Below are 22,910 nucleotides of genomic sequence, written 5' to 3'. Positions count from 1 at the left end.
AAAAACACCTGCCTGGGAGGATTATCAATAAACCAATGGTTGTTATTTGTTAGAATGAATGGGTGTACGGTGTAGGAGGAGGCAGGAGGAGCATGCAGGGATAGATTATGATGGCTTTTGACATTCAGACCATGTTTTGACAGTACAGGTGATGATATGTGCATAAATCATAAAACAAATTTAAATAGAATATTCATAGAGGCCTTAGTAGAGTCCTATGGAAGGACAGTACAAGGAGGGATAATTCTTACTGATAGGTTAGTGAAAGCTTCATGGAGGAGGTTATAGGTATGTAGGGCCTTGACAGAAAGGTGATATTTTAATTGGCGACTTGAGATGAGATGCACAGGTCAAAAGAATAGTTGTTGCAAAAGCACAGAGGAAGATGTGACTGGGATTGGAAATAAGGAGTCTATGTGAATGGAGACAGTTGGAGATAGGACTGAAATTATAGACTGGAGTCAGATTGCAGAGAATTTTGAAAGCCTGACAACGCTGGTGACATGAGAACTTTTTATTTGATTATACCTTATTTTGTAAGCAAGGAGAAAATGCACTATTTAGAGCATGAGATTTGGGTTTCAGTCCCAACCCTTTACTTACCACTTGTGTAATCTGACAATCTACTTAATATTTATTTACCTATTTTCTTCATTGAAAATACAGAAAATGACATCATTGGGATGATACAAGAACTAAATGAATATTCAATAAGATGAAGATTAAAAATATTTAGCTTAGAGATTGGCATATAAAACCTTAATAAATATTATTAATATTAATAAAATCATTTTACATCAGCATGTGGAATATTTATATATAAGTATAGAGGGCTTAAAATCAGTAATTGAAGCCACTGTAGAAAATAAGAAGTGACGAGAACTTGAGTAATGGCTATTGGAGTATAAAGGACGGCAATAATATTCCATAGACGATATGAAGGAAAACCAAATGCTACTTCGTACCTATTATCACTACAAGGGCACTAAGCTCTGAGAAGTAAAAAATGCCTATGTTTAAGTAACTGAAGCTTAGGAACATGTTGTTTTGCCATTAACTGAAATCAGAGCACAGAGGAAAGGAACCTTGTTGAGGAGGCAGGAGTTGGTAAGTGTGAACAGCATTCTCTGGGTAGTGAAAACAAACATGTCTGATAAGAGAGGATATGCATTATCGATGACTCGAATTCAATTTGTTCATTTACCCTATAAAAGCTATCAGAAAGGCCGGGCGCGGTGGCTCACGCCTGCAATCCCAGCACTTTGGGAGGCCGAGGAGGGTCAATCATCTGAGGTCATGAGTTTGAGACCAGCCTGGCCAACAGGGCGAAACCTCGTCTCTACTAAAAATACAAAAATCAGCTGGGCAGGGTGGCACGCACCTGTAATCCCAGCTACTCGGGAGGCTGAGGCAGGAGAATCTCTTGAAGCCAGGAGGCGGAGGTTGCAGTGAGCCAAGATCGTGTCCCTGCACTCCAGCCTGGGTGACAGAGTGAGACTCCGTCTCAAAATAATAATAATAATAATAATAATAATAATAATGATGATGATGATGATGATGCTATCGGAAATAAAACCATTGTGGTTAAATTTATCTCATGATGTATTGTTAATTTACCTCATGATTTATCGATTTATTTATTCAACCTGCTGCCTGTGACAGCTTGAAACATACCACAGACACAAACACAATTATGTGCAATTGTAGAAGCTGTAATTTTTTGTTTTATTTTTTATAAACTATAATGAATGCAAAATATATAAAATATAAATGTACAGCTTAACAAATTATGATAAAGAGAATACTTGTGTCACTATATAGAAGAAAAAGAGAAGGAACATTGAAGCCTCAGAAGCCTCCCTCCATTCTCCTTCTCAGTCACCTCTCATTTCTCTATTTCCCCAAGTTTTACATTAATTAATATGTATAATTTCATCTATTCATCTTCAAAACCTATTTATCTTCAAAACCATTCTTTTTGTCTTTTTTACTTTTAAAGTTAATGTATATGAAATCAAACACTATGAATTCTCTTCTGCCCGGTTTCTTTACTTCAAACTTTTATGTTTCATCTGTTGGGTTGCTTGTATTTGTAGTTGTTCATTTTATATCTGTGTAGTATTGCAATGGATGAATACACAACACTTTATTTATTACTTATATCTTTTAAGGGCATTAGGGTTGTTTCTATTTGGTGATGATTATAAATAATATGTGTAGACTATATTTGTTTATGTTTGATGGTGCAAAAATACATTCATTTCTGTTTGGTTAACATATTGCAATTGAGTTGCAACAGCATCACTTAAGCATAAATTCAATTTTATTAGACAATAACAAACTATTTTCCAAAATAATTAGGACCATTAGCCAATGATGTTATGCATGAGTGTTCCTGGTTGTATACCTCACAGCCCACATTTTGCATTATAATTTGTTTTATTTATTTATTTATTTATTTATTTTTAATTTTAATTTAATTTTATTTTTTTTGAGACGGGAGTCACGCTCTGTCACCCAGGCTGGAGTGCAGTGGCACGATCTTGGCACACTGCAAGCTCTGCCTCCCAGGTTCATGCCATTCTCCTGCCTCAGCTTCCCAAGTAGCTGGGACTACAGGCATGAGACACCATGCCCGGCTAATTTTTTATATTTTTAGTGGAGACGGGGTTTCACCGTGTTAGCCAGGATGGTCTCGATCTCCTAACCTCGTGACCCGCCTGCCTTGGCCTCCCAAAGTGTTGGGATTACAGGTATGAGCCACCGCACCTGGCCTGTTTCATTTATTTTAATAGGTGTGAAATGGCCTATCACTGTGATTTTGAATTCTTTGAGAACATTTTGCCCGTATTTATTGGTTTTCTACTACTTCTAGATTTCTAAATGTTTTTATTTTGAAAGGATTTAGACCTATTTTAATACTTTATTATTTCTTGTGTCTGTTTTGGTAAGTTTTATTTTTCTATAATTTGTCTATGATGCATAATTTTTCACCTTATTTAAATAATATTTTTCGTATTATATTCTAATTAACATTTGAATGTGTAAAGTATATGTAGCAATGTTCTTTTCATTTCTGAATTGGTTATTTGTAACTTTTCTCATTTTATCTGATCATTCATAATAGATATTTACAAATCATATCAAGCTTTCGAAAATAATTTTCACTTATTTTTATGATCATCTAAAATTGTAATTCTTTAATTATATTAATTTATGTTTTTCACATTCTTATTTCTACTTAATTTATATTACATTTCTTTTTCTAACTACACACTAATTTTCAGCAATTCTTTCATCTTATACATGCATGTATCACTTTGAGATCCCGATTTCAGTTCTTTTAAATAAATACCTAGAAGTGGGGTTGCTGGATCATAGGGTAGCTCTATTTTTAATTTTTGAGGAACACCCATACTGTTTTCCATAGTGGCTGCAGCATTTTGCATTTGCACCAATAGTGTACAAGAGTTCTGATTTCTCCACATCTTTCCCAACACATATTGCATTTTTTTTTTTTTTTTTTGAAATTGACAATAGCCATCCCAACAGATTGAGAAGATATCTCATTGTGGTTTTGGTTTGCATTTCTCTGACGATTAATATCATTGAATATTTTCTCATATGTGTTATCCATTTTTATGTCTTCTTTGGAGAAATGTATTTCCAAGTTGATAGCTTATTTTTAAAATCAGAGTATTAGCTTTGCTACTGTTGAGTTATAAGAGTTCTTCATATATTTTGGGTATTAGCCATTTATCAGATGTGTGGTTTGCAAAAAAAAAAAGGTATCCCATTCTATATCTTATACCATACAGAAAAATCAACTCAAATTAGACTAAAATTTAAAGGTAAGAGCCAAAACTATGACACTCCTAAAAAACTGGGAAAAAACTTAATGATGCTGACGTTGGCAATGATTTTATGAATATGATACCAAAAGTACACAGGTAACAAAGCCAAAAATAAACAAGTGGAACTAAATTAAGCTAAAAATCAGGACAGCAAAGGAAGCAATTAACAGAATAAAAAATCTACCTATGGAATGATAAAAATATTTTCAAATCCTATTATCAACAACTCACATTAGTATCATACAATTATTTGTTAAGTTATGGGCCTATATTTGATACATTGTTATTAGCTAAAGTCCATAGTTCAGATTCTTTATGTAATTCGTTATTGTTGTTGTTGTTGTTCCAGGACCTCATCCAGAATACTACCTTATATTTAGTTGTCATCTCCCTTTAGATTCCTCTTGCCTGTGACAGTTTCTTAGACTTTCCTTGTTTCTAATGACCTTGGTATGCATTTTGTAGGACGCCCCTCTCTAAAAAATTCACCTGATGTTTTTCTCATGATTAGACAGAGGTTATGAATTGGAGGAAAGAAGATCCCAGAAGTAAAGTGCCATTTTCACCTACATGATGTATGACTCTTGATAATGACCCTCATCACCTTGCTGAGATACTGTTTGTTATCTTTCTATACTCTGAAGTGACACTTCCCCTCTCCCTTTCTACACTTTATTCTTTGGAAGAAAGTCACTGTGCACAGCTTACGTTTAAGAAGAGTGTATTCATATTACCTCTCCTAGAGAGGTAATTATCTTAGCATATTTTCAAATATTGACCTATCTGTGTATAATTGGATAAATGCTACCAGGTTGTACTTTATTTTTATATTTTGTTTGATTTGATATGCTAACATTTATTGAGGATTTGGCATCTACATTCATGAGAGATATGGTCTGTTGTTTTTCTTTCTTGTAATGTCTTTATCTGTTGTGGTATTAGAATAATTCTATCCTTGAGGATATGTAGGAAATGTTTCCTACATCTCTGTTTTCTGGAAGAGATTGTAGAGAATTTGTGTCTTTTCTTTCTTAAATGTTTGGTAGAATTCACTAATAAATTTTCTAGGCTTGTTGCTTTCTTTTTTGGAAGGTTATTACTTTTTGACTCAATTTCTTTAATAGATACAGGCCTATTTAGGCAATCTCTTTATCTTTCTGTAAGTTTTGGAAATTTGTGTCTTTCAAGGAGATGGTCATTTTTGTCTAAGTTATCAAATTTGTGAAAAAAGAGTTGTTCATAATATTCCTTTATTTTTTTAATGTCCATAGGATCAGTAATGCTGATCCCTCTTTTATTTAGTTTATGTTATTAGTAATTTGTGTCTTCTCTCTTTTGTCCTTGGTTAACTTGGCTAGAAGTTTGTCACCGTTAATGATCTTTACTAAGAACTACCTATTAATTTTACTGATTATCTCTATTGTTACACTTTTCCAATTTTATTGATTTCACTTTTATTTTTACCACCTCTTTACTTCTGCAAGCTTTAGGCTAAAGTTGCTCTTCCTCTAGTTTCCTGAGATGGAGGCTTAGATCACTGTTTTCAGATATTTATTCATTTTAGTAATATTGATTTAATACTATAAAATTATTACTAAAGATTTTGTTATATCAACATAACTTGATATGTTGTATTTCATTTTCATTTACTTCAAAATATTTGTGAAATTTATTTTTGACACACTTTATTTGATAATTGTGTCATTTAAAGGTGTGTTGTTTAATTTCCATGTACTTTAGAATTTTCTAGTTATCTTTCTAGTATTGATTTCTAGCTTATTTCCATTGTGGTCTGAGAACATATTGTATAAGATTTTTATTAACTTACATTTATTATGATATGTTTTACGGTCTGGAATGTGATCTATTTTGGTTAACATTCCATGTGAACTTTGAAAATCATGTATATTCTAATAATGTTGTATGGAGTATTCTGTAAATGTCAATGAGGTAAAGCTGATTGATAATGCTATTCAGGTTGATGATATTTCTTTCTAAAAGTTTTGAGTATAATAACTCCTTAAACTTAGTAGCTATTTTGAAAATGAAAACAAATGTGCAAATTATCAAAGCCTAATATTGACATTTTGAAATTGTTCAAGGAAAATAAAGTATTTAGAGCCTATAATTTTAAATATACCTAATAATTTATAATATTTTTTCTGCATTATTAGCAGTATTTTATAAAGTCAGTGTTTACTTAAGTTCACTCCACTATATATGTTTTCATTATGTTTTATTCTTTACACACTTCCAAAATCCATTTGGCATAATTTTCCTTTATTTTCAAGAATATTCCTAAGAATCCCTCTTATTTTACTTCTACTGATAGTAAATTATTTGTTTTTGTTTTCCTAAAATTGTCTTTATTTCAACATCATATCTTCAATCATAATTTTCTTTGGCATAGAATTCTGAATTGGCAGTTATTTTCTTTTTCACAAATGATGATATCATGTCACTATATTTTGGCTTCCATCACTGTTGAGAAATAATCTGTAAATGTCACTATTACTAATTTGAAAATAAGAGCTCTTTCATGTTTTTACTTGACCAGTTTTCTTCAGTTTTATTTTGATGGTTGATGTGTAGATTGTCTTTTGTATCCACTCTATTTAGCAGTAAAAAAAATCTTGAAAAAATGGGCTAGTCATATTCATGCATTTTAGAAAATTTTCATATGTTACCTTTTGTATTACTTCTGTCTCATCAATATACTCCTCACTTCTGGGACTTGAATTAATCATATGCTAGAGATTCACCAATATGCTATTTGTTTCTTTTCTCCTATATAAAAATTTCCGAACTTTTATCTCTAAATGTTGCATTCTGTTTTGTTTGTTCTGGCCAAATGTCAAATGTATTGTTTCTCCTTTGCTTTGTATAATATGCTTTTGAGTATGTCCATTGAGTCTTTGTTTTAGATTGTTATGTTATCCATTGCAATAATCTATGTATTTTTCAATATGCTAAGTCTCTTTTTATTATTTTTGGTACTCTATCCAATTATTGAATCTTAGTTTTTATCTCCTTGAATGTAGAAATAAATAATTTTTTTTTAAACTGAGTTTGGCTATTGTTGCCTAGGCTGGAGTGCAATGGTGTGATCTCGGCTCACAGCAACCTCCACCGCCTGGGTTCAAGTGATTCTCCTTCCTCAGCCTCCCAAGTAGCTGGGATTACAGCCACCCTCCACCACGCCCAGCTAATTTTTGTATTTTTAGTAGGGATGGGGTTTCACCATGTTGGTCAGGCGGGTCTCACCCCTGACCTCAGGTGATCGACCCGCCTTGGCCTCCTAAAGTGTTGGGATTACAGGCATGAGCCAAAGTGCCCGGCTGAAATAAATAATGTTATCTTCAGTCTCTGTCTGATAGTTCCAATATTTGTAATTTCTTTTGAGCTGTTCTCTTTTTTATTTTTGAAATTCCTGCTCATATCATTTTGCCACCTTCTTTTCCTCGTTACATTTGATTGTGTTTGTAGTATATTGTCAGGGAAAAAGTACTTGCAGAGGTAAATTTGAGGATGAGGATTATGTTATCTGCAATGAGATTGTGTTTGTAGTATACTGTCATTGAAAAAGTACTTGCAGAGGTAAATTTGAGGATGAGGATTATGTTATCTGTAATGGGATTGTGTTTGTAGTATACTGTCACTGAAAAAGTACTTGCAGAGGTAAATTTGAGGATGAGGATTATGTTATCTGTAATGGATTTTTTACTCCAGAAATTGTTTGTAATTTACTTCTGCCTGTTATCTGTAGACTTTAGCAACCATTAATTACCTTAATTCAATTGCATGGTTTGGAATTGTCCAGACTATTCATATTATTTTATGATAGACTCCACTATGTAGGGATGTCAAGTTTATTACATTCAGCTTTACTCTTAGATTGGAATTCTTTGTGTTGCAGGAAGGGAGTGGTTTACCAAAGTCTACTGCATTTACTTTTTTTTTTTCTTAGTATTATGAGGCTGTCCAAAGTACAATCCAACCTTTCAGCCACTTCTTATGGATTGGCAAATACCCAGAACAAATTTAATCCTAAATGTTGTACCTTCACGACCCTTCTTCTATTGCTAGCAGACCAATGCCTCACTATATTTTTAACTCTTCACTTTATCTTATATATAAAAGAGTTAATTATTTAGTACCCTTATCAATAAGGGTAAATAGAACATTACCATAATTATTTTATTTCTAATTCAAATCTTTCCTATATATTTTGCTTGCAAGTTCCATTCAGTTAAATACAAACTGGTGTATTCCAGATGAATAGAAATATACAGCAGGTTTTTTTTTCCAGAAAATAAGCAACAAAAATGTTATTTTTGAGGTTTAAAGACTATATAAATATGGAATATTTAAAAGTGTACTTATTGTTCATTACTTTTTACATTGGACAGCATAGTTAGTAATATTTTATAAAAGAATATTATACTCATCATAATATTTGTGATCATTGCCCCTTCTGTGATAGGTGCTGTGCAGAATATTTTCTTTAATTCCCTGTATCTCATAACTAAAATTTAGATTTTAAGGATTTGGTATCCCTACAAAGTTAGTAACTCTACAAGTTAGAATTATTTTTTTTTAAAGGTAGGTAACTTATCCAAGGTGCACACGGCATGAAATAAATAAGGCAGAATTAAAAACTTTTTTATCTGACCCCAAATTATTTGTTCTTTACATATTTCCTTGATAAATTGATACATAATTAATAAAAGTAAATTTATCTAATATTTTAAATTGCTGTTGAGTAAATAGGAGCACACATATAAACTCAAATTGTATTTGAATAACTAAATGTGATTTTTTAAAAGAATGTATTGTACATTTCAACATTCTGTTTCTGTGTTTTCTATAAAATATTAATAATACAAATTATTTTATTGTTTTACTTAACAATTTACTTAAATAACTTTTAACTTAAATAACTTTTTATTTAAATAACTTTTTACTTAAATAAATTCAGAAATCTTTGATCAAAAATGTTCTCTAAAATTATAATAGGATTGATTTTCTGAGAACCTAATTATTTTTAAATCTTGTATTATAATTGCTTGTCAGTATCAAAATTCACTGGATCAATACTATGCAAACACATTAAGTGATATGATATACAGTGTATCATGTTCAGTAGAGAGACAGAAAAATGAGGTAAATTATTTTCAATCTCAGAGTACTAATTTTATTTGAATTATAAATTACTACCACTTTGTAGATCTAAAATTTAAAAACAAAAATGAAGACCCATTTACTAGCTCTGTATCAATTTTTGTTCTGTTTGTTTACTTACATGCATTATGAAAATTAAATGTCACAAGTTTTTTTTTTTACGGTGTAGCTCAGAGATGTTAAAAAAATTGTGTAATGTCATAAGGCCATTTTTTTTCCATCCCCCAAGTGTACCAATGAGTCACTCAAATATAGACCTCAACCTTTTTCATAAAGGAAAAATACTTTATCTGACATAGCCACAGTTTGTGCTTTTTACGTCCCTTTACCATCATTGATCAACTATGCTTTATACAGATCATGATTTTTCATCTGCTCTTTATAAAATTCTTTATATATGATTTATATATTGTTTTATGTTTTATATGGAAACTCTTTCTCAAAAATGTGAAATTACTAATTTAAGATAACAGCTAGTACAAGAAGAGCAGCAAACAGAATAAAGGTCTCCAAAATGTATATACTTTCTTATATGGATTTGGTTAATTATCAAAATCAAGTTGATTTTATATCTAACTTTGAGGTTTGCATGGTGGATATGGATTATTATGCTGCTTTGGGCAGAAGTAGATATCTTTTATCCACAGAGTAATTCTTTGTTGTTGAAATTCCAAGCATACTTCAATATTAGGCAGATGAAATCACAAGACTCTAGCATACCTATTTCACCTATTGATAAAATCAACCTTCTAAATTACCAATAGCAAAGCATATTTAGCATTAACTCTGTTAATTCATGGAAGAAATATTTTGCCTAAATAACTAAGCTAGCACATTTTCTTTTAGAGTGTCAGACTAATTATATTTATTGATGAAAGCATATGAACACTTTGAGTGTTTGAATTTCATAAGGAATCAGCCAGGCTTACAGAAAAGTGCAGTGGTCTTTAATAAATATTTACCTCTTACTAAGTGCCATGTGCTGAGGATAAAATGAAGAATATGATGTAGTCTCCTTTCTTTAGAATATCCTACTCTTGTAGAAAGACTTTCATTATTTAAAAATTCTAATAAGGATGGCCATAATCTTTCTCTTAGAGTAAGATTTTGTTTTATTACAATGTATATATTATATATTTTATATATGTTTTATTAAAATATATATAACTGTGTTAGAGAACAGAATTTCATTCATTGGTCAGTTTTTATTATTATTAACAATAGCATTTACAATAAATTTTTGGTGCTAAATTATATCTCAGAACAGTATAAATGAAAGCATTCTGCCTATGAATCAAGAGACTTAAGTTTTTGGCTTACCTATCTTGATAACCGGCTGGGTGATGGTGAAGAATCATTGGCTCTCATTCTACCTCCACCAAGTAAGGAATGCGAAACAGATACTCTGTTGAAAATTTACAAGAAATTCAAAATTTAATGATCGAAAAGTATTATAAAGTGTTACTAAAATATTGATCAACATCTAAATTATACACTATTACAGTGTATTTCTTACCCTATTTCTACAAACATTGTATTTCTTAGAGGATGGGGTTATGTCTTAATGATTTTTTTGTTAACTCCTATAGTATTTAGCATGCTGCTGGTTGTGGAATATGTGACTAGGTCAAACCTGTATCCTTTTTTTTTTTGTCAGCATCCAAAATCTTTTTAATAAAAGGGTAGGATCCAGGGTTATTATTTTTTTTTTTGTTTGGAGATGGAGTCTCGCTCTGTCGGCCAGGCTGGAGTGCAGTGGCGCGATCTCGGCTCACTGCAACCTCCGCCTCCTGGGTTCACACTATTCTCCTGCCTCAGCTTCCCCAGTAGCTGGGACTGCAGGTACCCGCCACCACGCCCGGCTAATTTTTTGTGTTTTTAGTAGAGACGGGGTTTCACAGTGTTAGCCAGGATTGTCTCAATCTCCTGACCTCGTTCGTGATCCGCCCCGCCTCGGCATCCCAAAGTGCTGGGATTACAGGCGTGAGCCACCGCTCCCAGCCCCGGGTTAGTTTTTGTGGCCTTGGTTGTCCAGTCGGCCTCTGGCACGCTCGAACTTCCGGCCCTTGGAGCGGACGTAGGTTTTGGTGCCGCGTTTCCGGGGCCTTGCGGAAATGCCGGTACACTTCTCGGCCTTTGAGAGGACCAGAGAGCAGGACGGTGCCACAACCCTTGGTGGACTCTAGGGCCGCGGCGGGCCCGGCTGGTCATGCGCAGCGCACAAACCTTCAGTTTGGGCACCTCCTGAACCCGCACATCATCCCTTATAGTCCCCACAACCACGGCGGTTTTGTTTTCCCGGCCGGGAAGCTTCATCTTGCGGATTATCCGGAAAAGGGACAGAGGTGGGCCCTTGGTGCGACTCCTAAACAACCTCTTCAGCACAACCTGGTTGAATGTGGAGTTGGTTCGTCTGGCCAGAAACCTGTACAGCTTGACCAACAGCCTCAGGTAGGTATCCGGGCTCTTGGGCTCCTTGCGGGGAACCTTTCGGTCCTTGTTGTGGAGGATGTCAACTCCTATGATGGCATCTCCTATCTTGTTTCTGTTATAATAGGAAAAACTGATGCTTTCAAAGAAATACCAAAAGGTGTTTCACATATTTTTCTCTGTATTTAATGATTTGATTTTGAAAATCTGAAAAAGATGATATTCAATAATTATTTGCAATGTAATTGGGCTATTTTTTTCACTAAAAACATAGATAACCTAATCAAAATTTGATTGTAGGCTTGCAAAAATATTGAGTGGTTGCAATTACCAACTACTAGTAATAAAATTACCAGTTTTGTTTTAATCATTCTTGAAAGGTACTTCTCCCTGATTGAAAGGATAATAAATCTCATATCTTATCTAAATGATATGCAGTATTTATTGACACAAAGAAAATTTATTTATATATATAAATTGATTTGGATGTATGGATGGATGTGTATACATACACATTGAGAAAATGTGTACGTATTTCTGGTTAATGAATAAAATCTTAGTTGAAAAAATCAGTAAATATGTAAGTCATAAATAAGTAGAAAATACAGCATGCGAAAGAACAAAAGCTTTATGAGAATTGACCTTTAATCAGAAACATTACGTACCTTCTGATATTCTCTGTGATGTGTGGATGATGAACGTAACCTTTAATATAGTTTATTAAAGTGAATACATTTCTAAGATTTCTTGCTAAATTGAAAACATGTCCTTAGTAAATTATTTTTAAGTGATAAATAACAGTTTATTATCACTGAGTGAATAAGAAAAGAGAGTCTAGAAATGCATGAAACATACAGTAGTAAGGGAAAACTAAAACAAAAATGTGCCTATGTAGAAAAAATGATAAAGATTATTAAAGATAAAATAGAGCATGGATAGCTATGATTTTTAAAGTTATTTTATTTTCAAAAGTATCAAATTAATTTCATGGGTCCACATGGAATTACATATCAATTTTATAGTCATTTGAATCAGAATATTAGTAAATATGTTTTAATAGTAATTAATAAATATTTAGAATGTCACATATACGTGAGTAGCTTTCAAAGAATAAAGAGTAGAGCTTATAATTTTCATCTTGTATAGCGACCTTTTTGTTTGAAGAGCTACATTTTTAAAAGTGTTTTTAATGAATACAAAAATGTAACAGAAATCAAACATTTCTAAATAGGTGCTTGCTAGCAAAATTAGTAGTAAAATTAGCGTCCTTAATATATTTTAAATAAGGTCACTGAAGAGATTTTTACATAATCACCAAGTGCATGTAATATATTCTGATGTAAGAAATTTGATATGAGGTTGGATGGATAACCAGCCTTACCTGGCATTTCTATTACCAAACTTTAAAATTTTTTGTTTGTTGGTTTCAAGAACGGATTCTTATTTCAGATATTATTTCTTCAAAAACTCTTCTCAAGTATTCATTTTTCTCTGGAAATATTTATTTTTCTTTAGAAAGTCAACTTTACATTATGTTTTATTTGCAATATATAAACACATATTTCAGATAATGAATACAGAATTATTTAGAAACCAGTCCTTCCCTTTGATTTGAATGGTACCATAACAATTAGGAAAAAGACTAGCCACAGCTCTAATATTTGATTTTGCTAGTGTTCAATTGAAAAGCACTACAATGTTTATTTTATTTATAATCATGGGACCCATTGTCAGAGATATAAAACTGACATGCTACTTGCTTCAAGGTACAGGTAATTTTTGTTGAATGTTTTAAATATATTCCTCTCTCTCCCGTGTGTGTGTTAGTGGAGGGGGTTATTTTAATGTCAACAGAGATATGAGGTGTAGAATAAGGTAGAAGGAAAGATAAATATTTGAAACACCAATGGCCATTTCCTTCTACCAAGTCACTAAAATTTTTGTCAAAGAAAATTAACATTGCATGTACATCTATTTTATATATGAGTGTGCATATATGTAGTATGTGTGTGCATATCTTTTGCTTATTTTGTTTTCTGTAACAAGGAGGAAGGTCTATTGCTTAAGGAGAGCTGGGAAAGGATTTGCAAAGTATGTCTCACTGTGAGCACATTCTCAGGCAGATTATTTTCAGTAAAGTGTGCATATTAAGGATGAAGATTGGAAAAATGGGTTTCTTGAAACTGTCCATATTTGTATGCTCCTCAAAAAGTCTTCTTCTGCTCCACAGTATACACAGTGCTTGCTTGAAAATCAGTGAACCAGAGACTTAAAAAAAAATTTCACTAAGAAAATATGCTGCATCTGAACCCTAGGAAACCTTTTTATGAAGTTAAGAAGAGGAGGAGGTTTATAAATTAGACTAGGAAGAAACACCCAAAGATGTAGGAAAAAATGAAGAATAGTTAGGTGCACTAGAATCTGAGTGAGGAAACAGTTATGAGGAACTTCTCAACTGTGTCAAATGCCGATAAGAATTTGAGTTCAATGTGAATTTGGAATTGACTTTTTTTCCAGGATGAATAGAAACACTTAATAACAGGAGAAGCTGTCATAAAAGCCAAATTGAAATGGGTCTCCAGAAATGAAAAGAGGATCTGGAGACAGGGTAGCTTCTTAAGGAAACTTTCTTCTGAATTTTGTTACATGGGATTGCATAGAAGTAGAATAGTAGTTAAAAAGATGGAATCAGGGGATGATTTTTCTTTCTTTTTAAGATTGTAGATCACAAAGCAGGTTTCTATCCAGATAGTAGCATTCAAGTAAAGCAAGAAAAGTTGATGAGACAAAACAGAAGCAGAAAATTATGGGCTGGGTGTGGTGGCTCACACCTGTAATCCCTGCACTTTGTGGGGCTGAGTCAGGCAGATCACTTGAGGCCAGGAGTTTGCGACCAGCCTGGAAAATATGGTGAAACCCCATCTTTACTAAAACATACAAAAAAATTAGCCAGGCATGGTGGTGGGTGGCTATAATCCCCGCTACTCAGGAGGCTGAGGCAGGAGAATGGCTTGAACCCGGGAGGTGGAGGTTGCAGTGAGCCAAGATTGTGCCAGTGCACTCCAGCTTAGACGACAGAGTGAGACTCTGTCTCAAAACACACACACACACACACACACACACACAAAATAAAAAATGAAAGAAGAAAATTATGGATGTGAAGTCCATCAGTAAGTGAGAGGGGATGGGATCCAGTGTACATCCCTGAAATGGGAGTAAGTACACTCCAGTCAAACAACAGCATGGTTGGTAGAGTATACAGACACAGTTACAGATGTGTGAAGGGATAATTGTGAGTGTTCTCTTCTTAATTGCTTCAATAACGTAATAAGTAAGATCCTAAGGTGAGAGTAAGGATGAAGGAGGTGTTATTGACAATTTGAGGAGAGACACTGGAAACCCGAGTTTTAGATCACTAGTAAATCAGCTCAGTTGTGTATTTTTCCTAGCTGATTCTCATTGCAACTACAGAAAAAGCCATGTGCTGGATCTTAGCATAGCTGTGTTTTGCTTGTAGACTACAATGAAGAAGAGTACAGTTGGCAGAAGGATTGTGGATATGTGTAAGGCAATGATTATAACGATAAACAGAAATAAAAGTGAGAATATGAGGAGAGGAAACAATAGAAAAATTTCATACAGTCAATATAAACTAGGTTTCTGTGGTGTAATAATTGTTGTGTGGAGTGACTGGAAGTGGTGAGTTGGAAACTTTGAAGACAGTGAAAAGAGAGTAAGATGTCTGGACCTGAGATTTGGAAGTTGTGTAGTTTTGAGTTATTGGGGAAGGATATAAAACAGAAAACAAATATACATGCAACTGAGAGACAAGACTGATGAATGGATCATTTATCTTATGTATGGATCTGTAATTGCAGAAATAATTACTGGAATAGGGATGGAGAGTGAGATGCTAAAGTGAATGAGGATTGGTAACTGGGAGAACAATAGATGATAACTTTAAAGATAATAAATACATTTTCTCTTAGGGGGAAAAAAGAAATTATAGTCTAGAACAAGGCTGAGTAAACTATAGCTTATAGGGAAAATCCAGACTTTGGCCTGTGTGGCCAATTAAAGTAAGTCGTGTGTGTGTGTGTGTGTGTGTGTTTTAAAACAAACACCCAAAGGATTATAAATCATGCTGCTATAAAGACACATGCACACGTATGTTTATTGCGGCACTATTCACAATAGCAAAGACTTGGAACCAACCCAAATGTCCAACAATGATAGACTGGATTAAGAAAGTGTGGCACATATACACCATGGAATACTATGCAGCCATAAAAAAGGATGAGTTCATGTCCTTTGTAGGGACATGGATGAAGCTGGAAACTATCATTCTCAGCAAACTATCCCAAGGACAAAAAACCAAACACTGCATATTTTCACTCACAGGTGGGAATTGAACAATGAGAACACATGGACACAGGAAGGGGAACAGCACACACCGGGGACTGTTGGGGGGTGGGGGAAGGGGGGAGGGATAGCATTAGGAGATATACCTAATGTTAAATGACGAGTTAATGGGTGCAGCACTCCAGCATGGCACATGTATACATATGTAACTAACCTGCATGTTGTGCACATGTACCCTAAAACTTAAAGTATTAAAAAGTTCTTATTGACACACAAACAAACAAACAAACAAACAAACAAACAAAAGAAAGAGGAGATGAAGGAGGCAGCAACAGCAGCCACAACAGAGACCATATATCGGCTATAGAGCCTAAGCTTTACTCTCTGGCTCTTTAGAACAAGCTTACCATCCTCTAGCCTAGAAGCAGCAATGAGAAATTCACCTAAGAGTTTAGTTAGGTCTGAAGATATGGTTGGCTATGGAAGGAGATCAATGAAAGCTGCCACTTTGAACGACTGCAGCTAAAGCAATATCGTCAGGTTATGGCTATTTTTAGCTAGATAGGAATATACTTAGAGAAAAATTTTGAGAATATATCAGCATATATAATGATGAAAGATCATGATGAGTTCTAGAATCACAGTGAAATATTTTGGAGTGTATAAAACAGTAAGGGACTTGAATCAAATGAAAGGATGCACTACTACACACGAAGAAAGAAGTCTGGGTAAAGAATAACATATGTTTAAACATCCTGTGATGTATCACTGACGTTTAGTTATACTTAAGATCCCTGGGTTTCCTCACTTTTTTGTCTTCTTATGCAAATCTAGGATTTATGAAGTCATTGTCCAGACTATATCAGTTCCTTTCTAGGGCCACTCATAAGCAGTTTGCAAGCTCAAGATAAGTAACACATTATGAATCTGTAGAATATGGTAATTTCTATACATGTCCATGCTAATCAAGAAACGATTATTCCTGACTGAAAGAAAACCTGTGTTGGCCGGGCACGTTGGCTCACGCCTGTAATCCCAGCACTTTGGGAGGCCGAGGCGGGCGAATCACGAGGTCAGGAGACTGAGACCATCCTGGCTAACACGGTGAAACCCCGTCTCTACTAAAAATACAAAAAATTAGCCGGGTGTGGTGGCAGGAGCCTGTAGTCTCAGCTACTCCGGAGGCTAAGGCAGGAGAATGGGGTGAGCCCGGGAGGCGGAGCTTGCAGTGAGCCGAGATCGCGCCACTGCACTCCAGCCTGGGCGAAAGAGCCAGACTCTGTCTCAAAAAAAAAAAAAAAAAAAAAAAAGAAACCCTGTGTTATTCTTCTGGGTATTTCCCACTCAGTCAGAATATGTTGGTTGAACCGAGTGAAGCTCTCATACACTTAAAAGGTAAATGAAACTTTTCCTTAAATTTTATATAAAAAAATTAAACCTAAAAGTGTTTCAAGAACACTACAATAAGCATCCTTGTATTTATCATCTATATATAATTTTCTCTTTCTTTTTACGCTCTCTCTTCCACCCCCCACTTCTCTTTACCCTTCTTGTTCACATTTTACTATTACTGCTTTCTCTTTCTTTCTTCCTTCTCTCCTCAGCCCTTCATTTTGTGTGTGTGTGTGTGTGTATATATAGACACAGATTTTTGTTTTTTTTAAAACTGAAGTGGGTAGAACATTGTGGTTAATGATAGAACATAAATTCTTAATGAATACATATTTTCTTCAATATAAAAACAATATAACGTAGCACAATCAAAAAGCTTAACATCAATTCAATAATTCTACTTAGTATTTGAACCCAAATTCACTTTTTCCCAATTCTCCTCATAATATCCTTTATAGATGTTTTCTTTATGACCCAGAATCTAATCTAGAATCATTTACTTGTTATGAATTTAGTTCTTCTTTAATCCAGGAGAGTTTCCCTAGAATACTTTTGCCATCCATGACATTAAAGCCTTGCAAAAATATGCAGTTGAAGTTGAGAAACTACTTTTCCATAGTAGACTGTTTTTGTTTGTTTCATACGAGTGAAAATGTGTATGTAAATTTAGCATACAAATTAAAATGATAAGAGCTAATTGTCTCTATTTTAGTGTCCATTTCGGTGAGAGAATGACACGAAAATAATAGCAGTGGGAATTTTTTTCTGAGAAAGCTGACTTTTGTAGTATAGTATGTTTATTGAGTGTAAAAGGTAATATAAGTAATGATATTAAAGAAAAACATAAATGCTTAATCACACACTCTATCTCCATTACTTACTTTACAACAAAAACTAAGCCAGTTTCTTTAACCAAAAAAGCAAGAGGTTTTGCTTTGAAGCAATTTTCTTACTATATAAAACTACTGAAAACTGATTAGTGTGATTTATTGTATGCTTTGAAATATAATTATTTGATTTTCTGTACCGTAGAAAAGCAGTGCAATATAATTATTTGATTTTCTGTACTATGCTTTAGTATGTAAAATTCGCCATGTATTTATCTACCCTGTAATTTCATGGTGTTACAATGTTATTACTCAATAATGACATAGCAATTACCCTATAATTGCCCTATCACTGAATAGTTATTATCACATAATTAGGGAATACATTTTCAAAGATTGGGAAAAAATATGGCAATTTGGGCCTTGTAAACAGTTATTGTAAACTTAAATATATTTATAATATTAGAGCTTGCATATAAAATAAACCCAATAAATGCAATTTAAAATCCTATAAATAGTTAATGAAAGTAGTTGAGGATTAAGTTTATGACAAGTATATAATCTTGTGATTATATTAATGGAGCAATTATTTACTTCTCATTAAAATCTATTAGTAAAAGTGTTATTAATAATAAGTAATAATGTACACGATTAAAAACAGGATCAGGAATAATAAATGATAGTCTTTATTAGTGGGAAAATAATAAATGAAACAGCTAAAGAGAATTCCTCCTCTATGTCATTATACAGAAATATTATTTGCAAGCATTAAATATGGTAACACTTTGAATAGAAATAAAAATAACTATACATTAAATCATTTGTGCTTCTTAGTTTCTGTACTTTTTAACTTGTGCTGCATGCTGCTAATATACATTTGGTGACATGATTTCGCTCTAAATCAAAATTCTAAAGTAAATCAACATTTTTACCAGTCTATTAAAAATACCACAGCTCCTCCAGATTAATTATTAATTTCCAGAATATTACATTTTTATTTTTGCATATTACACTAGAAATCTCCTTCTCCTAGGCCATCTATAAAATGTTTCCTAGGAAGATTGATGAGTCTTTTGTACCTGAGTCAGATATAAGAACACTGACATTGTTTGTACCAGAACTTTACTATTTCTTCTTCTGGAAATTCACTGGTAGAGTAACTTTTTCTTTTTTCTTTCTTTCTTTTTCTTTTTTTTTTTTTTTTGAGACAGGGTCTCACTCTGGTCACCCAGGCTGGAGTGCAGTGTGTGGCACAGTCTCGGCTCACTACAACCTGCGCCTCCCAGGTTCAAGTGATTCTCCTGCCTCAGCCTCCAGAGTAGCTGGGACTACGGGCACACGCCACCATGCCTGACTAATTTTTGTCTTTTTAAGTAGAGACAGGGTTTCGCCATGTTGGACAGTCTGGTCTTGAACACCTGTCCTCAAGTGATCTGCCTGCCTCAGCCTACCAAGGTGCTGGGAATACAGGCATGAGCCACAGCCTCCAGCCAGAGTAAACTTTCAAAAGTGCATCAATTTCTTTCTCTTGCCTGATTGCCCTGGCCAGAAATCTAATACTATGTTGAATAGGAGTGGTGAGAGGGCATAGGAAGAGAGAAAGCCAAGTTGTCTGTTTGCAGAAGACATGATTGTATATTTAGAAAACCCCATCATCTCAGCCCAAAATCTCCTTAATCTGATAAGCAACTTCAGCAAAATCTCAAGATACCAAATCAATGTGCAAAATTCACAAGCATTCCTATACACCAATAATAGAGATCCAAATCATGAGTGAACTCCCATTCACAATTGCTACAAAGAGAATAAAATACCTAGGAATAGAGCTTATAAGGGATATGAAGGACCTCTTCAATGAGAACTACAAACCACTGCTCACACAAACAAATAGTAAAACATTCCATGCTCATGGATAGGAAGAATCAATATTGTGAAAAGAAAGGTCCATACTGCCCAAAGTAATTTACAGATTCAATGCTATCCCCATCAAGCTACCATTGACTTTCTTCACATAGTTAGAAAAAAACTACCTTGAATTTCATATGGAACCAAAAAAGAGCCCGTATAGCCAAGACAATCCTAAGCAAAAAGAACAAAGCTGGAGGCATCACACTACCTGACTTCAAACTATACTGCAAGGCTACAGTAACCAAAAGAGCATGGTACTGGTACCAAAACAGATATATAGACCAGTGGAAAATAACAGAGGCCTCAGAAATAACACTACACATCTACAACCATCTAATCTTTGACAAACTTGAGAAAAACAAGCAATGGGGAAAGGATTCCCTATTTAATAAATGATGTCAGGAAAACTGGCTAGCCATATGCAGAAAACTGAAACTGGACCCTTTCCTTACACGTTATACAAAAATTAACTCACGATAGATAAAAGACTTAAATGTAAAACCTAAAACCATAAAAACCCGAGAAGAAAACCTAGGCAATACCATTCAGGTCATAGTCATGGCAAAGACTTCATGACTAAAACACCAAAAGCAATGGCAACTAAAGCCAAAATTGACAAATGGGATCTAATTAAACTAAAGAGCTTCTTCACAGCAAAAGAAACTATCATCAGAGTGAACAGGCATCCTCTAGAATGGGAGAAAATTTTTGCAATCTATCCATCTAACAAATGGCTAATATCCAAATCTATAAGGAACATAAACAACTTTACAAGAAAAAAACAACCCCATCAAAAAGTGGGTGAAGGATAGGAGCAGACACTTCTCAAAAGAAGACATTTATGCAGCCAAAAACCATATGGAAAAAGCTCATCATCACTGGTCATTAGAGAAATGCAAATCAAAACTCACGCCAATTAGAATAGCGATCATTAAAAAGTCAGGAAACAACAGATGCTGGAGAGGATGTGGAGAAATAGGAACACTTCTACACTGTTGATGGTAGAATAACTTAGTTTAACGTTGTGGAAGACAGTGTAATGATTCTTCAAGGATCTAGAGCCAGAAATACCATTTGACCCAGCAATCCCATTACTGGGTATATATATATATACACCTGAAGGATTATAAATCATTCTACCATAAAGACACATGCACATGTATGTTTATTGTAGCACTATTCACAATAGCAAAGACTTGGAACCAACCCAAATGCCCATCAATGATAGACTGGATAAAGAAAATGTGGCACATATACACCATGGAATACTTATTACATTTTTTTTTGCATTTTTTAAGTACAGATGGGGTTTCACTATGTTGGCCAGGCTGATCCTGAACTCCTGACCTCAAGTGATCTGCCCACCTCAACCTCCCAAAATGCTGGGATTACAGGTGTGAGCCACTGTGCCCAGCCCTTTCTATGTCTTTTGATTGGAGAGTTTAGTCCATTTATACTCAATATTATTATTAACTATGGAGTAACTCCTGCTATTTTTTTCTTGTTGTTTATTTATTTTTCTTGTTGTTTCATCATCTTTCTTCTTTTTTTCATTCCTGTCTTCCTCTAGTGAACATGATTTCCTGGTGATATGATTAATTTCCTGTTTTTCATTTTTTGGGTATCCATTGTGTTTTTGGTTTGAGGTTACCACGAGACTTGCAAATACTATCTTATAACCCATTATTTTCACCTAACAACTTAATACTATGTAAAAAAATAGCAGATAAGTAAAAAGAAAACTAATAAAAACTCACTTGACTTTGTCTCCTTGATTTTTTACTTTTTGGTGTTTCTATCTGTAGCTTATTTTACTATGTCTTGAAAGTTGATGTAGTTATTGTTTTCATTGGTTTATAGGTTAGCTTTTCAACTTAGAATAAGAGTAGTTTACACACCACAGTTATAATATTTTGTGTGTTATTACCAATGAGTTGTGTACTCTCAGATGATTACTTCTCATTAATATTCCTTTCTTTCTGGTTATTTCTTATAGGACAGGTCCAACGTTGACGAAATCTCTCAGCATTTGTTTATCTGGGAAGGTCTTTATTTCTTCTTTAATTTTGAAAGATATTTTCACTGGATATACTTTTATAGGGTAAAAGGTGGGTTTTTTTTTTTTTTTTGTACTTTATGTATGTCATGCCACTCTTCCTGGCCAGTAAGGTTTCCACTGAAAACTCTGCTGCCAAATATATTGAAGCTGCTTGGTATGTAATTTGTTTTTTTCCTCTTGTTGCTTTTAGGATTCTTTCTTTATCCTTGACCTTTGGGAGTTTGATTATTAAATACCTTCAAGTAGTCTTCTTTGTGTTAAAACTGCTTGGTGTTCTGTAACCTTCTTGTACTTCAATATTGATCTCTCTCTCTCTAGGTTTTGGAAGTTCTCTGTTATCCCTTATAAAGTTTCTACTTATCTCTTTCTCTGCCTCCTCTTTAAGGCTAATAACCGGTTTTTTTTTTTTTTTTTTGAGACAGAGTCTTGCTCTGTTGCCCAGGCTAGAGTGCAGGGGTGCAATCTTGGCTCACTGCAAGCTCTGCCTCCCGGGTTCACTCCATTCTCCTGCCTCAGCAGGCATCCATCATCATGCCTGGCTCATTTTTTGTATTTTTCGTGGAGACGGAGTTTCACGGTGTTAGCCAGGATGGTCTCAATCTCCTGACCTCGTGATCTGCCCGCTTCAGCCTCCCAAAGTGCTGGGATTACAGGTGTGAGCCACTGCCCCCGGCTGGCTAATAACTCTTCTATTTGCCCTTTTGAGGCTATTTTCTGGATTCTGTGGGTGTGCTTCGTTAATTTTTATTCTTTCTTTCATCTCTTCTAAGTGTGTATTTTCAAGTGACCTTTCATGAAGCTCACTAATTCTTTCTTCTGCTTGATCAGTTGTGCTGTTAAAGAACTCTGATACATTCTTCAGCATGCCAGTTGCATTTTTTTTAGCTCCAGTGTTTC

At 34.1% G+C, this 22,910-nt stretch overlaps 1 pseudogene; it reads right to left on the bottom strand.

The window, feature by feature from the left end:
• LOC101152451 (large ribosomal subunit protein eL18-like) overlaps window positions 1-22,910 on the bottom strand; it is a 96,035-nt pseudogene that overhangs the window by 65,243 nt on the left and 7,882 nt on the right.

This window comes from Gorilla gorilla, chromosome 9 (assembly GCF_029281585.2).
Source record: "Gorilla gorilla gorilla isolate KB3781 chromosome 9, NHGRI_mGorGor1-v2.1_pri, whole genome shotgun sequence".
In the NCBI taxonomy this organism is placed as follows: domain Eukaryota; kingdom Metazoa; phylum Chordata; class Mammalia; order Primates; family Hominidae; genus Gorilla; species Gorilla gorilla.
The sequence above is the reverse complement of the archived record's forward strand: the minus strand, read 5'-3'. Positions and strand labels throughout refer to the sequence as shown.